At 43.7% G+C, this 15,769-nt stretch overlaps 1 protein-coding gene across 4 annotated transcripts in view; it reads right to left on the bottom strand.

Annotated features, from left to right (window-relative positions):
* Window positions 1-15,769, bottom strand: part of hspbap1 (hspb associated protein 1) — a 42,830-nt gene that overhangs the window by 12,230 nt on the left and 14,831 nt on the right. The window lies entirely within an intron of this gene.

Raw genomic sequence — 15,769 nt, 5'->3', positions numbered from 1 at the left:
ACATCATGAGTGTCACTCTGATGAAAAGAGAATAATTATTTAGTATGTTTTTTTTGTTTCCTTGATTATAGGATAGAGGTGCACCGTGTAGCATCCCTGTGTAGCACTGTGTAGGCTGTCATTGTAAATAAGAATTTGTTCTGACTTGCCTAGTTAAGTAAAGGTAAAAAAAAGAGATTGATTGAGTGTGTCATAACATATCATTAATGTGTCATAACATATCATTAATGTGTCGACTGCTATTCATCGAATAATTAACTGTTTATAATTACGTGATTAAATTAATCAGGTAATCATTAACTCAGTAACCTGGGGCACCATGGGAACAGTTTAATGAGTTTCCGTTTCCCAAATTAACTCAAATAATATCCGAATATCAATTTTACAACAGTCACAAATTCATTTGCTCTACAGTCTCATCCTGAATGTCGCATAATTCGTAAATCTCCACAAACCCGGGTCTCACTAAATCCTCCCGTACCACACCAATTGAGCTGATTATTTATTTACTCACTTGGATATATTTGTAAACTATGCTTAGTTTAGCCCTAACACCTTGCCCTGAACTGCCGCTCTTGTGGGTAAGAATTATAATGAATGTAAATACTTGTTGAATGTCTTCGTCGGGTATCTCTGTTGGGCCCAGGGCTTTGTGGGCTGAGTTAAGCTTAGTGAGATATGTTCGGCCAACATCCCGTTCTCTGTGTGGTCGTCTACTTCGTTTACGGGTGTAAGTCTCTGATTGTGACATCTGGTGGACAATGTCCTTTTTCTTAGTTGTCAGTTTGCTTGCCCTCGTTCTGTAAGAGGGGTCTTCTGAGGACGGCTAATCAGCCATGTAGATGGTTCCAGCGTGGGAATGAAAGCAGTGTAGACACACGATTCCTTGGAGAGAATAATCGGGTGGTCCTGCTTGAATTCACCTTCTTAGATACAGATACAGCTACTCAACCGTAGCATTGATTGTTAAGAGGTTCCTTAGTCTTCTTCAAACTCGTGTTGCGTTTTGGGGTCATGACTAGTCGCGTTTCTCGTCTTTATGGCAAGTTCTCTGGGGCGTATCTAGTTACGAGGCAAGGTATCACAATGTACTTTGATCTCGATAGACAACTAAAATTCACAGTCCATCTTTACAAAAAGATGCTCTTTGATCTGGATATTTTCTACACAAACGCACAGTATGCAAACATCATGTACATATTATGAAAACTCTTCAAGATACAATGTTCTCATTATAACGTTGTCTTAACTTTTAATAACATAACAAAAATGACCTTCATTTTCATATTCCATCTATCATTGTTACCACCAATTTGGCTGATGAAATATATTGTCCCAAAGTCCATTTATTGCATGTTACCGTTCTGAGGTAGATTCTCCATAGACCCACCATACATTCCAATCCTTCACACAGAGGACAAAGCATTCATCTGCTGCCTTAAGATTTATAATGGGCATAAGGTGTCATAAAACCCCCACTATCAATCTCTCTCCCCCTCTGCGGGGGTGAGAGATGTCTCTGTAGGACTGTGATCCATGGTAACCTGACTCAAATAGGCCAGTCATGACAGTCCCCCTCTGGTGGGTTCAACTTGGAAGGATTTTGCAACCCACCATAAGGATGACCATCGGATGTCCTGGTTGGTGGATCATCGTAGCAGAAAAATGGCACCCTGAATGCCAAAGCTTACATTGGGGACATTACAGTGCTGACCTAGCGAATTCGGGAGAGGAGGCTGGGGATCGACCCCCTGATGGGGTTTCAGGATTTATTGCAAACTTTTACAAAAATCGAGATTGTTTCTGTCCCAGGGATGATCCTAGTATAAGACCTCATTTGGTCTTCCATTGCACATGTGCGCCTGTGTACGTAGTAGGGAAAAAAGACCAAGGATCATGGTAACAGTCAGGATACTGTCCGGCACCGTCCAAGAGCGGGTGACAGACCAGTCTTTTGGATTGTAGTCAGTCGGGTCAACTAAATGTGCCTCATCCAGTATGCTAAGATCAACAGTCATTGGTCCCTCGCACTGGATTTGAATGGCTCGTGTTAAGTCAAGGGAACGCTTAGCAAAAGCGTCAGGCATTTCAATCTCTGTGTCTATCCTGTCATCGTTAAGTTGCCTACGGAGCTGTGAGGGGAACGGCACCTCCGTACCTTCAGGCTCTGATCAGGCCCTACACCCAAACAAGGGCACTGCGTTCATCCACCTCTGGCCTGCTCGCCTCCCTACCTCTGAGGAAGCACAGTTCCCGCTCAGCCCAGTCAAAACTGTTCGCTGCTCTGGCACCCCAATGGTGGAACAAGCTCCCTCACGACGCCAGGACAGCGGAGTCAATCACCACCTTCCGGAGACACCTGAAACCCCACCTCTTTAAGGAATACCTGGGATAGGATAAAGTAATCCTTCTACCCCCCCCCCTTAAAAGATTTAGATGCACTATTGTAAAGTGGTTGTTCCACTGGATATCATAAGGTGAATGCACCAATTTGTAAGTCGCTCTGGATAAGAGCGTCTGCTAAATGACTTAAATGTAATGTAAATGTATAGAGCGAGGTCATCCATGTGGATAATCTGGCTTAAAACAGCACCGAGAATGCATCACCCAGAATGCCCAGCGCCAGAGGAGCATGCGCGCAGTGACTCTGCCGTCACAGGTTGTCATGGACGCTGTCACAGGACACAGAACCCATGCCACCACATGCCTCGTCCAAAGGATTTACGCATGCACAAACGGAACATAATGCGGCACTCCACCATGGATCACCGAACCAAACCACCGCTATCACCACCGCCACCAGAAACCAGCAGAGTGCTCCGAACAATCAGCACAATGCAAATGGCTGATAATAATAGCCTAATGCTATATAGCATCTGGGTCGCTGAGCTACCGCACCCAGCGAGCTACAAGTTACTCCCGGCCAACTAACACCGACACAGTGAGGTGCACAAACATATAAGTGACTTAAACATTAATGCTAGACTGAGTAGTTCGCAGTTACATACCAACGGGCTGTGTGCTCCTGATGATTGTCTACGGTGAAGTGATTACCAGGTGCTGTAATTTAAGTCTCTAGTGAAGCTGCGCATGCGCACATAACGTAACATATCTGAGCATCTAAGAAACTTAAAGAAATCACTCGTTCCCCATTTAATTGAACACATCAGACCCATTTGCTTCTCATTTATCTATCTATATATCAATTGTTTTTTCTTTTCCTGAGTGAGCTAGAAGTCTCAACAACAACTGGAGAAAAATCCCACTTCATTACGATCAGCGTGTATTGGGATTGCTGACCGCAGACGATAGTCCAAACGTGGTTGTAGTAGCTGAGGTCATTATGTATCCTGGAATGACATTGACCTCATCCCGTCAGTAGATGATGCCTGGCTATTCTTTAAAAGTGCCTTCCTCACCATCTTAAATAAGCATGCCCCACTCAAAAAATGTAGAACTAGGAATAGATATAGTTCTTGGTTCACTCCAGACCCGTCTGCCCTTGACCAGCACAAAAACATCCTGTGGCGTTCTGCATTAGCATCGAATAGCCCACGTGATATGCAACTTTTCAGGGAAGTTAGGAACAAATATACACAGGCAGTTAAAAAAGCTAAGGCTAGCTTTTTCAAACAGAAATTTGCATCCTGTAGTACTAACTCAAAAAAGTTCTGGGACACTGTAAAGTCCATGGAGATTAAGAGCACCTCCTCCCAGCTGCCCACTGCTCTGAGGCTAGGAAACACTGTTACCACCGATAAATCCACTATAATTAAGAATTTCAATAAGCATTTCTCTACGGCTGGCCATGCTTTCCACCTGGCTAACCCTACCCCGGTCAACTGCCCGGCACCCTCCACAGCAACCCGCCAATGCCCCCACCATTTCTCCTTCACCCAAATCCAGATAGCTGATGTTCTGAAAGAGCTGCAAAATCTGGACCCATACAAATCAGCCGGGCTAGACAATCTGGACCCTCTCTTTCTAAAATTATCTGCCGAAATTGTTGCAACCCCTATTACCAGCCTGTTCAACCTCTCTTTCGTATCGTCTGAGATTCCCAAAGATTGGAAAGCTGCCGCGGTCATCCCCCTCTTCAAAGGGGATGACACTCTAGACCCAAACTGCTACAGACCTATATCTATCCTACCCTGTCTTTCTAAGGTCTTCGAAAGGCAAGTTAACAAAGAGATTACTGACCATTTCGAATCCCACCATACCTTCTCCGCTATGCTATCTGGTTTCAGAGCTGGTCATGGGTGCACCTCAGCCACGCTCAAGGTCCTAAACGACATAATAACTACCATCGATAATAGACATCCCGTTGTGGGGTCTGAGACGCCGAAGGCTCCCACCATTAGCTCTGACAAATTGAAAACCCTAGTCATTGGCGACTCCATTACCCGCAGTATTAGACTTAAAACGAATCATCCAGCGATCATACACTGTTTACCAGGGGGCAGGGCTACCGACGTTAAGGCTAATCTAAAGACGGTGCTGGCTAAAGCTAAAACTGGCGAGTGTAGAGATTATAGAGATATTGTTATCCACATCGGCACCAACGATGTTAGGATGAAACAGTCAGAGGTCACCAAGCGCAACATAGCTTCAGCGTGTAAATCAGCTAGAAAGATGTGTCGGCATCGATTAATTGTCTCTGGCCCCCTCCCAGTTAGGGGGAGTGATGAGCTCTACAGCAGAGTCTCACAACTCAATTGCTGGTTGAAAACTGTGTTCTGCCCCTCCCAAAAGATAGAATTTGTAGATAATTGGCCCTCTTTCTGGGACTCACCCACAAACAGGACCAAGCCTGGCCTGCTGAGGAGTGACGGACTCCATCCTAGCTGGAGGGGTGCTCTCATCTTATCTACGAACATAGACAGGGCTCTAACTCCTCTAGCTCCACAATGAAATAGGGTGCAGGCCAGGCAGCAGGCTGTTAGCCAGCCTGCCAGATTAGTGGAGTCTGCCACTAGCACAGTCAGTGTAGTCAGCTCAGCTTTCCCCATTGAGACCGTGTCTGTGCCTCGATCTAGGTTGGGCGAAAATAAAGATGGCGGTGTTCGCTTTAGCAATCTCACTAGTATAAAGACCTCCTCCATTCCTGCCATTATTGAAAGAGATTGTGATACCTCACATCTCAAAATTGGGTTACTTAATGTTAGATCCCTCACTTCCAAGGCAGTTATAGTCAATGAACTAATCACTGATCATAATCTTGATGTGATTGGCCTGACTGAAACATGGCTTAAGCCTGATGAATTTACTGTGTTAAATGAGGCCTCACCCCCTAGTTACACTAGTGACCATACCCCCGGTGCATCCGGCAAAGGAGGAGGTGTTGCTAACATTTATGATAGCAAATTTCAATTTACCAAAAAAAAAAAACAATGACGTATTCGTCTTTTGAGCTTCTAGTCATGAAATCTATGCAGCCTACTCAATCACTTTTTATAGCTACTGTTTACAGGCCTCCTGGGCCATATGCAGTGTTCCTCACTGAGTTCCCTGAATTCCTATCGGATCTTGTAGTCATAGCAGATAATATTCAAATTTTTGGTGACTTTAACATTCACATGGAAAAGTCCACAGACGCACTCCAAAAGGCTTTCGGAGCCATCATCGACGCAGTGGGTTTTGTCCAACATGTCTCTGGACCTACTCACTGCCACAGTCATACTCTGGACCTAGTTTTGTCCCATGGAATAAATGTTGTGGATCTTAATGTTTTTCCTCATAATCCTGGATTATCGGACCACCATTTTATTGCGTTTGCAACAAATAATCTGCTCAGACCCCAACCAAGGAGCATTAAAAGTCGTGCTATAAATTCTCAGACAACCCAAAGATTCCTTGATGCCCTTCCAGACTCCCTCTGCCTACCCAAGGACGTCAGAGGACAAAAATCAGTTAACCACCTAACCGAGGAACTCAATTTAACCTTGCGCAATACCCTAGATGCAGTTGCACCCCTAAAAACTAAAAACATCTGTCATAAGAAACTAGCTCCCTGGTATACAGAAAATACACGAGCTCTGAAGCAAGCTTCCAGAAAATTGGAACGAAAATGGCGCCACACCAAACTGGAAGTCTTCCGACTAGCTTGGAAAGACAGTACCGTGCAGTATCGAAGAGCCCTCACTGCTGCTCGATCATCCTATTTTTCCAACTTAATTGAGGAAAATAAGAACAATCCGAAATTTCTTTTTGATACTGTCGCAAAGCTAACTAAAAAGCAGCATTCGCAAATGGAGGATGGCTTTCACTTCAGCAGTAATACATTTATGAACTTCTTTGAGGAAAAGATCATGATCATTAGAAAGCAAATTACGCACTCCTCTTTAAATCTGCGTATTCCTCCAAAGCTCCATTGTCCTGAGTCTGCACAACTCTGCCAGGACCTAGGATCAAGGGAGATACTAAAGTGTTTTAGTACTATATCTCTTGACACAATGATGAAAATAATCATGGCCTCTAAACCCTCAAGCTGCATACTGGACCCTATTCCAACTAAACTACTGAAAGAGCTGCTTCCTGTGCTTGGCCCTCCTATGTTGAACATAATAAACGGCTCTCTATCCACCAGATGTGTACCAAGCTCACTAAAAGTGGCAGTAATAAAGCCTCTCTTGAAAAAGCCGAATCTTGACCCAGAAATTATAAAAAACTATTGGCCTATATCGAATCTTCCATTCCTCGCAAAAAAAATGGAAAAAGCTGTTGCGCAGCAACTCACTGCCTTCCTGAAGACAAACAATGTATACGAAACGCTTCAGTCTGGTTTTAGACCCCATCATAGCACTGAGACTGCACTTGTGAAGGTGGTAAATTACCTTTTAATGACGTCAGACCGAGGCTCTGCATCTGTCCTCGTGCTCCTAGATCTTAGTGCTGATTTTGATACCATCGATCACCACATTCTTTTGGAGAGATTGGAAACCCAAATTGGTCTACATGGACAAGTTCTGGCCTGGTTTAGATCTTATCTGTCGGAAAGATATCAGTTTGTCTCTGAATGGTTTGTCCTCTGACATATCAATTGTAAATTTCGGTGTTCCTCAAGGTTCCGTTTTAGGACCACTATTATTTTCACTATATATTTTACCTCTTGGGGATGTCATTCGAAAACATAATGTTAAATTTCACTGCTATGCGGACGACACACAGCTGTACATTTCAATGAAACATGGTGAAGCCCCAAAATTGCCCTCGCTAGAATCCTGTGTTTCAGACATAAAGAAGTGGATGGCTGCAAACTTTCTACTTTTAAACTCGGACAAAACAGAGATGCTTGTTCTAGGTCCCAAGAAACAAAGATATCTTCTGTTGAATCTGACAATTAATCTGGATGGTTGTACAGTCGTCTCAAATAAAACTGTGAAGGACCTCGGCGTTACTCTGGACCCTGATCTCTCTTTTGAAGAACATATCAAGACTGTTTCAAGGACAGCTTTTTTCCATCTACGTAACAAAAATCAGAAACTTTCTGTCCAAAAATGATGCAGAAAAATTAATCCATGCTTTTGTTACTTCTAGGCTGGACTACTGCAATGCTCTACTTTCCGGCTACCCGGATAAAGCACTAAACAAACTTCAGTTAGTGCTAAATACGGCTGCTAGAATCCTGACTAGAACCAAAACATTTGATCATATTACTCCAGTGCTAGCCTCCCTACACTGGCTTCCTGTTAAGGCAAGGGCTGATTTCAAGGTTTTACTGCTAACCTACAAAGCATTACATGGGCTTGCTCCTACCTATCTTTCCGATTTGGTCCTGCCGTACATACCTACACGTACGCTACGGTCACAAGACGCAGGCCTCCTAATTGTCCCTAGAATTTCTAAGCAAACGGCTGGAGGTAGGGCTTTCTCCTATAGAGCTCCATTTTATGGAATGGTCTGCCTACCCATGTGAGAGACGCAGACTCAGTCTCAACCTTTAAGTCTTTACTGAAGACTTATCTCTTCAGTAGGTCCTATGATTAAGTATAGTCTGGCCCAGGAGTGTGAAGGTGAATGGAAAGGCAGGAGCAACGAACCGCCCTTGTTGTCTCTGCCTTGTCGGTTCCCCTCTTTCCACTGGGATTCTGGGAGTCACTGGCTTACTGGTGTTGTTCCATGCCGTCCATGGGAGGGGTGCGTCACTTGAGTGGGTTGAGTCACTGACGTGGTCTTCCTGTCTGGGTTGGCGCCCCCCCTTGGGTTGTGCCATGGCGGAGATCGTTGTGGGCTATACTCGGCCTTGTCTTAGGACGGTAAGATGGTGGTTGGAGACATCCCTCTAGTGGTGTGGGGGCTGTGCTTTGGCAAAGTGGGTGGGGTTATATCCTGCCTGTTTGGCCCTGTCCGGGGGTATCATCGGATGGGGCCACAGTGTCTTCTGATCCCTCCTGTCTCAGCCTCCAGTATTTATGCTGCAGTAGTTTATGTGTCGGGGGGCTAGGGTCAGTCTGTTACATCTGGAGTATTTCTCTTGTCTTATCCGGTGTCCTGTGTGAATTTAAATATGCTCTCTCTAATTCTCTCTTTCTCTCTTTCTTTCTCTCGGAGGACCTGAGCCCTAGGACCATGCCTCAGGACTACCTGGCATGATGACTCCTTGCTGTCCCCAGTCCACCTGGCCGTGCTGCTGCTCCAGTTTCAACTGTTCTGCCTGCGGCTATGGAACACTGACCTGTTCACCGGACGTGCTTGTTGCACCCTCGACAACTACTATGATTATTATTATTATTTGACCATGCTGGTCAATTATGAACATTTTAACATCTTGACCATGTTCTGTTATAATATCCACCCGGCAAAGCCAGAAGAGGACTGGCCACCCCTCATAGCCTGATTCCTCTCTAGGTTTCTTCCTAGGTTTTTGGCCTTTCTAGGGAGTTTTTCCTAGGGAGTTTTTCCTAGCCACCGTGCTTCTTTCACATGCATTGCTTGCTGTTTGGGGTTTTAGGCTGGGTTTCTGTACAGCACTTTGAGATATGAGCTGATGTACGAAGGGCTATATAAATACATTTGATTTGATTTGACATTACAGTGCAGCCGTATTCATCGACCTGGCCAAGGCTTTCGACTCTGTCAATCACCACATTCTTATTGGCAGACTCGACAGCCTTGGTTTCTCTTAAACGCAAGTAAAACTAAATGCATGCTATTCAATCGATCACTGCCCGCACCTGCTCGCCCGTCCAGCATCACTACTCTGGACGGCTTTGACTTAGAATTTGTGGACAACTACAAATACCTGGGTGTCTGGTTAGACTGTAAACTCTCCTTCCAGACTCACATTAAGCATGTCCAATCCAAAATTAAATCTAGAATCAGCTTCCTATATCGCAACAAAGCATCCTTCACTCATGCTGCCAAACATACCCTCGTAAAACTGACCATCCTACCGATCCTTGACTTCGGTGATGTCATCTATAAAATAGCCTCCAACACTCTACTCAACAAACTGGATGCAGTCTATCACAGTGCCATCCGTTTTGTCACCAAAGCCCCATCCACTACCCACCATTGCGACCTGTACGCTCTTGTTGGTTGGCCCTCGCTTCATACTCGTCGCCAAACCCACTGGCTACGGGTTATCTACAAGTTTCTGCTAGGTAAAGCCCCGCCTTATCTCAGCTCACTGGTCACCATAGCAGCACCCACTCGTAGCATGCACTCCAGCAGGTATATCTCACTGGTCACCCCCAAAGCCAATTCCTCCTTTGGTCGTCTTTCCTTTCAGTTCTCTGCTGCCAACGACTGGAACGAACCGCAAAAATCTCTGTAGCTGGAGACTCATATCTCCCTCACTAGCTTTAAGCACCAGCTGTCAGAGTAGCTCACAAATCACTGCACCTGTACATAGCCCATCTGTAAACAGCCCATCTATTGACCTACCTCATCCCCATACTGTATTTATTTATTTATCTTGCTCCTTTGCACCCCAGTATCTCTACTTGCACATTCATCTTCAGCACATCTACCATTCCAGTGTTTAATTGCCATATTGTAATTACTTCACCACCATGGCCTATTTATTGCCTTAACTTACCTCATTTGCACTCACTGTATATAGACTTTTAGATTTTTGTTCTACTGTATTATTGACTGTATGTTTTGTTTATTCCATGTGTAACTCTGTGTTGTTGTATGTGTCAAATTGCTACGCTTTATCTTGGCCAGGTTGCAGTTGCAAATGAGAACTTGTTCTCAACTAGCCTACCTGGTTAAATAAACGTGAAATAAAAATGTTTTTAAAAAAAAGGTTGTGCACCATTGAGAGGGGCACTAGATATGAAGGGATTCTATTCATGGCCAAATGGTCAATAGAGGAGCTAACTAATCCTCCAATAACAATCGAACCAATTGGACATGGACATAGTTCATGTCCTCTATCTTTTCTACAGGCAGGAGGGTTTTGTTCAGGAGAGTAACGTGTGTGTTTACCACCAGAATTGTGTCCTCAAGAGACTTTCCCACATGTTGCAACCTCACTGCTTGTGCTTTCATCTGTTGCTGGATCAGTGGCATCTCTTGACTGTGGCTAGACATTTCTCTTGACTCTGGCTAGACTGACTGCGTTGATGGCAGAGGTACCTAGGGCTAATAGCGACCATACGGCTACACCTATCAAGAGTAGCGCCCCAACAAATTGTTTTTCCTTGCCTGGGCTCTGTTATTTCAGACTGGGTGACTGAACTTTTGGAGTTGGGCCAACATATGGGCAGTGTTTAGCTGGGCGTGCTTAACTGTCTGGGTGGGCCAGTCAGCCCCTACCCAACTCAAATGCTCCACAGGTGGAATGTGTTGGCGGTACATGTTCTCTGCATCTAGGCCAACGTACACCCTCTGAGTGTGTACTCTGCAGTTAGTTACGTATTGATGAGCCGTGTAAGCAGTGGCTGCGGCAACATCTCCCGGTTGGTACAGGAGATGCAGTGGGAGTGTCATTTGCCGGCCTGTCATCATCTCAAATGATGTTATTCCCGTAGACCTGTTGCGTGTGGCTCTAATCGCCATCAGTACAAGTGGGAGTTTGAGGTCCCAATCTTAGTGGTTGGCTGCCACATATTTCCCCAGGATTCTTACGATTTTCTGGTTGCTCCTTTCTACCCTGCCAGAGCTCCTAGGGTGGTACACGATGTGGAATTTAGCTTCGACTCCCAGGAGCCGCGACAGTTTGGTCATTACAGATGCCGAAAAGTGGGTTCCTCCTCCGCAAACTGGCTGGTCTTGTTGCCTTGCTGAAATTGCAGCGGTTTGCACGGAATGGCGTTGTGCCACTTGGCGTTGTGCAAGTGGTCTAGATGACGGTAAGAACAGCCATCAACAAATGCCATCGGCATGCCAAGACACACGTTCTCTCCGAAGTAGTGATAGTTCGAAGGCAATGGCAGAGCTACGTCACGCGGGGGTGGTGCACAGTCGGTTTCAACGTCACCACAGCATTGACACAATGTCAAAGCCCCGCCCAACGGCAGGTTTTTCACTTTTGCGTAGTTGACTACTACATCATGGCTCTGCAGTGTCCTAAGCCAAGCCACTATTCTGCTGTTGTGTACAGCACCCTGACGGATCTGTTGGTTTTTCAGAAAGGTCACAGGCTGGTGACATGTTTCTATGATCAACTTCTGTCCGCCGTCTTGGTAACTGGTGAAGTGTTTGACCACCCAGACTGTCGACAGCAGCGCTTTTCGCAGTCTGAGCACTTGTGTTGCTGTATCTAAGTTAATGTGGAACATTTTAACAATGTCTCATTGGTTGGAACAAATCAGTTTGTGTATTATCCCAATAAACAACCTAAAAAAGTTAGTATGACAATTTAACTTATTTATTAAATTGAACGACACAATGCTATCCAATCAGTTGAGATTGGTTGGATACCATGCAGTGTGCCCTGTTGTAACAAACGTGAGCATATGGTTGCTGTCACAGGAAATTATAAATAAATATATATTTTTAAATGACTTACGATTTTATAACCACTTACCCTGAACTCACACTGGATTTTAGCAAAGCCGGGACTTCCAACAACACCAGATCAGTAATGTGGGAGTTGGCACTAATGAGCTTGCAAAAGCAAATTTAATTGATTAATCAATGTTAATGATTAATCAAACCTGTATAGGCTATTTGGGAATTAAACTTTAATTAACCTGAAAGCTTTGCTTTATCTAAGTTAATGTTTAAAGTTTAAAATTATATCATACAGTGTAACCTGAATTATTTAAAAACAATTACTGGTGATTCTTCACCACCAGAGGTCCCTGATAGCACAAGCTGAAATCGACAGGGTTCCAGCAGAGTTGGAACTTCACCACCAATAACGGGTCAGTAATGTGGCCGTAGACACAAATGAGCTGGTAAAAGCAAATGCAATCGATTAATCTATGTTACTTATGATTCATACCCGTCTAGGTTATTAGGGAATTAAACTTTAAATTAACCTGAAAGTGTTGCTTTATCTAAGTTAAAGTAGAACAAATCAGTTTGTGTATTATCCCAATAAATTACCTGAAAAGGTAGTATGGCAATTGAACTTATTTATGAAATTGAACGAGACAAATTATATCCAATCAATTGAGATTGGTTGGATACCATACAGTGTAACCTGAATTATTTAAAAACAATTACTGGCGATTCTTCACCACCAGAGGTCACTGATAGCACAAGATGAAATCACACGGGATTCCCGCCCAGCGCGGGATTTCACTTTGAACAAAGGGGAAAACAAAAATGGCTGCTCCCCTTTGTTAGCTTAGCATCTGGTGCAATGCTTAGTTCCCTCCAACAAGGGAACATGTTTACTAAGTGACGTCTCATGTTCAACCTTTTCAGCGTAGTGTGTGTGCTAGCAATGTTTTTGGACTATGTGGAAAACATAAAAGAATACCGCCTTGAGTTCTTCACGTTACCAAAACACGAGAGGTAGAGAGATAATGACTTAGTTTCGGTCAAACGAATATATCTTCTCAAATTTCCATAGCGGTCGGCTCATATGTCCTCTGCTCTAGAAAATACTTATGACGGCGTCTACTCGCTCCTGACTGCGATAGACAGAAATAACACTACGTCTATTCCAGAAATAGCCCAACGCGTCTATTCCTTTTGAATAACTAAACATCGGCCGGTTCATATGCCCTGGCTCGTAGTATTCGTTAAATCCCCTACAAACTGACTTTTGTCAGATATACAACACAGGAGTGGTTCTCTCCCTACCAGTATCTGGGTGAAAAGGAAAAACCACGCAGACACACACACACACACACACACACACGTCTCTCTCAACAATAGTCCTGCCTATAGCTATTATCGGTGTATACGTATCTTGCTACACAACTGCCATGGAATGAATTCAAAAGTGAGGCCTAGTTTTATCTTCGATTCCTCACAGGGGGCACCAAATATATCGTACCGTTGTATCATTAATGTGACGACTGCTTTTCATCAAATAATGAACTGTGTTTATAATTAAGTGATTAAATTTTTTTTTAAATCAGGTAATCATTAACTCAGTAACCTGGGACACCATGGGAAAAGTTTGTTTAATGAGTTTCCGTTTCCCAAATTAACTCAAATAATATCAGAATATCGATTTTATAACAGTCGCTAATTAATTAATTTCCTCAACAGTCTCATCCTGAATGTCGCATAATTCGTAAATCTGCACAAACCCGGGTCTCACTAAATCCTCCCGTACCACACCAATTGAGCTGATTATTTATTTACTCACTTGGATATATTTGTAAACTATGCTTAGTTTAGCCCTAACACCTTGCCCTGAACTGCCGCTCTTGTGGGTAAGAATTATAATGAATGTAAATACTTGTTGAATGTCTTCGTCGGGTATCTCTGTTGGGCCCAGGGCTTTGTGGGCTGAGTTAAGCTTAGTGAGATATGTTCGGCCAACATCCCGTTCTCTGTGTGGTCGTCTACTTCGTTTACGGGTGTAAGTCTCTGATTGTGACATCTGGTGGACAATGTCCTTTTTCTTAGTTGTCAGTTTGCTTGCCCTCGTTCTGTAAGAGGGGTCTTCTGAGGACGGCTAATCAGCCATGTAGATGGTTCCAGCGTGGGAATGAAAGCAGTGTAGACACACGATTCCTTGGAGAGAATAACCGGGTGGTCCTGCTTGAATTCACCTTCTTAGATACAGATACAGTTGAAGTCAGAAGTTTACATACACCTTAGCCAAATACAATTAAACTCAGGATTTTCACAATTCCTGACATTTAATCCTAGCAAAAAAATCGCTGTCTTAGGTCAGTTAGGATCACCAATGTATTTTAAGAATGTGAAATGTCAGAATAATAGTAGAGGGAATGATTTATTTCAGCTATTATTTCTTTCTTTCATCACATTCCCAGTGGGTCAGAAGTTTACCTACACTCAATTAATTTTGGTAGCATTGCCTTTAAATTGTTTAACTTGTGTCAAACTTTTCGGGTAGCCTTCCATAAGCTTTCCACAATAAATTGGGTGAATTTTGTCCCATTCCTCCTGACAGAGCTGGTGTAACTGAGCCAGGTTTGTAGGCCACCTTGCTAGCACACACTTTTTCAGTTCTGCCCACAAATGTTCTATAGGATTGAGGTCAGGGCATTGCGATGGCCACTCCAATACCTTCACTTTGTTGTCCTTAAGCCATTTTTCCACAACTTTGGAAGTATGCTTGGGGTCATTATCCATTTGGAAGACCCATTTGCGACCAAGCTTGAACTTCCTGACTGATGTCTTGAGATGTTGCTTCAATATATCCACACAATTTTACTTCCCCCATGATGCCATCTATTTTGTAAAGTGCACCAGTCCCTCCTGCAGGGAAGCCCCCCCACAACATGATGCTGCCACCCCCGTGCTTCACGGTTGGGATGGTGTTCTTCGGCTTGCAAGCCTCCCCCATCTTCCTTCAAACATAACAATGGTCATTATGGCCAAACAGCTATATTTTTGTTTCATCAGACCAGAGGATATTTCTCCAAAAAGTACGATCTTTGTCCCCATGTGCAGTTGCAAACCATAGTCTGGCTTTTTTTTTTATTGTGGTTTTGGAGCAGTGGCTTCTTCCTTGCTGAGCGGTCTTTCAGGTTATGTTGATATAGGACTCGTTTTACTGTGGATATAGATACTTTTGTACCTGTTTCCTCCAGCATCTTCAGAACGTCCTTTGCTGTTGTTCTGGGATTGATTTGCACTTTTCGCACCAAAGTATGTTCATCTCTAGGAGACAGAATGCATCTCCTTCCTGAGCGGTATGACGGTGTTTATACTTGCATACTCTTGTTTGTACAGATGAACATGGTACCGTCAGGCATTTGGAAATTGCTCCCAAGGATGAACCAGACTTGTGGAGGTCTACATTTTTTCCCCCTGAGGTCTTGGCTGATTTCTTTTGATTTTCCCATGATGTCAAGCAAAGAGGCACTGAGTTTGAAGGTAGGCCTTGAAATATATCCACAGGTACACCTCCAATTGACTCAAATGATGCCAATTAGCCTATCAGAAGCTTCTAAAGCCATGCCATCATTTTCTGGAATTTTCCAAGCTGGTTAAAGGCACAGTCAACTTAGTGCATGTAAACTTCTGACCCACTGGAATTGTGGCACAGTGAATTATAAGTGAAATAATCTGTCTGTAAACAATTGTTGAAAAAATTACTTGTGTCATGCACAAAGTAGATGTCCTAACCAACTTGCCAAAACTATAGTTTGTTAACAAGAAATTTGTGGAGTGGTTGAAAAACGAGTTAATGACTCCAACCTAAGTGAATGTAAACTTATGA

Source organism: Salmo trutta, chromosome 20, assembly GCF_901001165.1.
Source record: "Salmo trutta chromosome 20, fSalTru1.1, whole genome shotgun sequence".
NCBI classification, from domain to species: Eukaryota; Metazoa; Chordata; class Actinopteri; order Salmoniformes; family Salmonidae; genus Salmo; species Salmo trutta.
The sequence above is the reverse complement of the archived record's forward strand: the minus strand, read 5'-3'. Positions and strand labels throughout refer to the sequence as shown.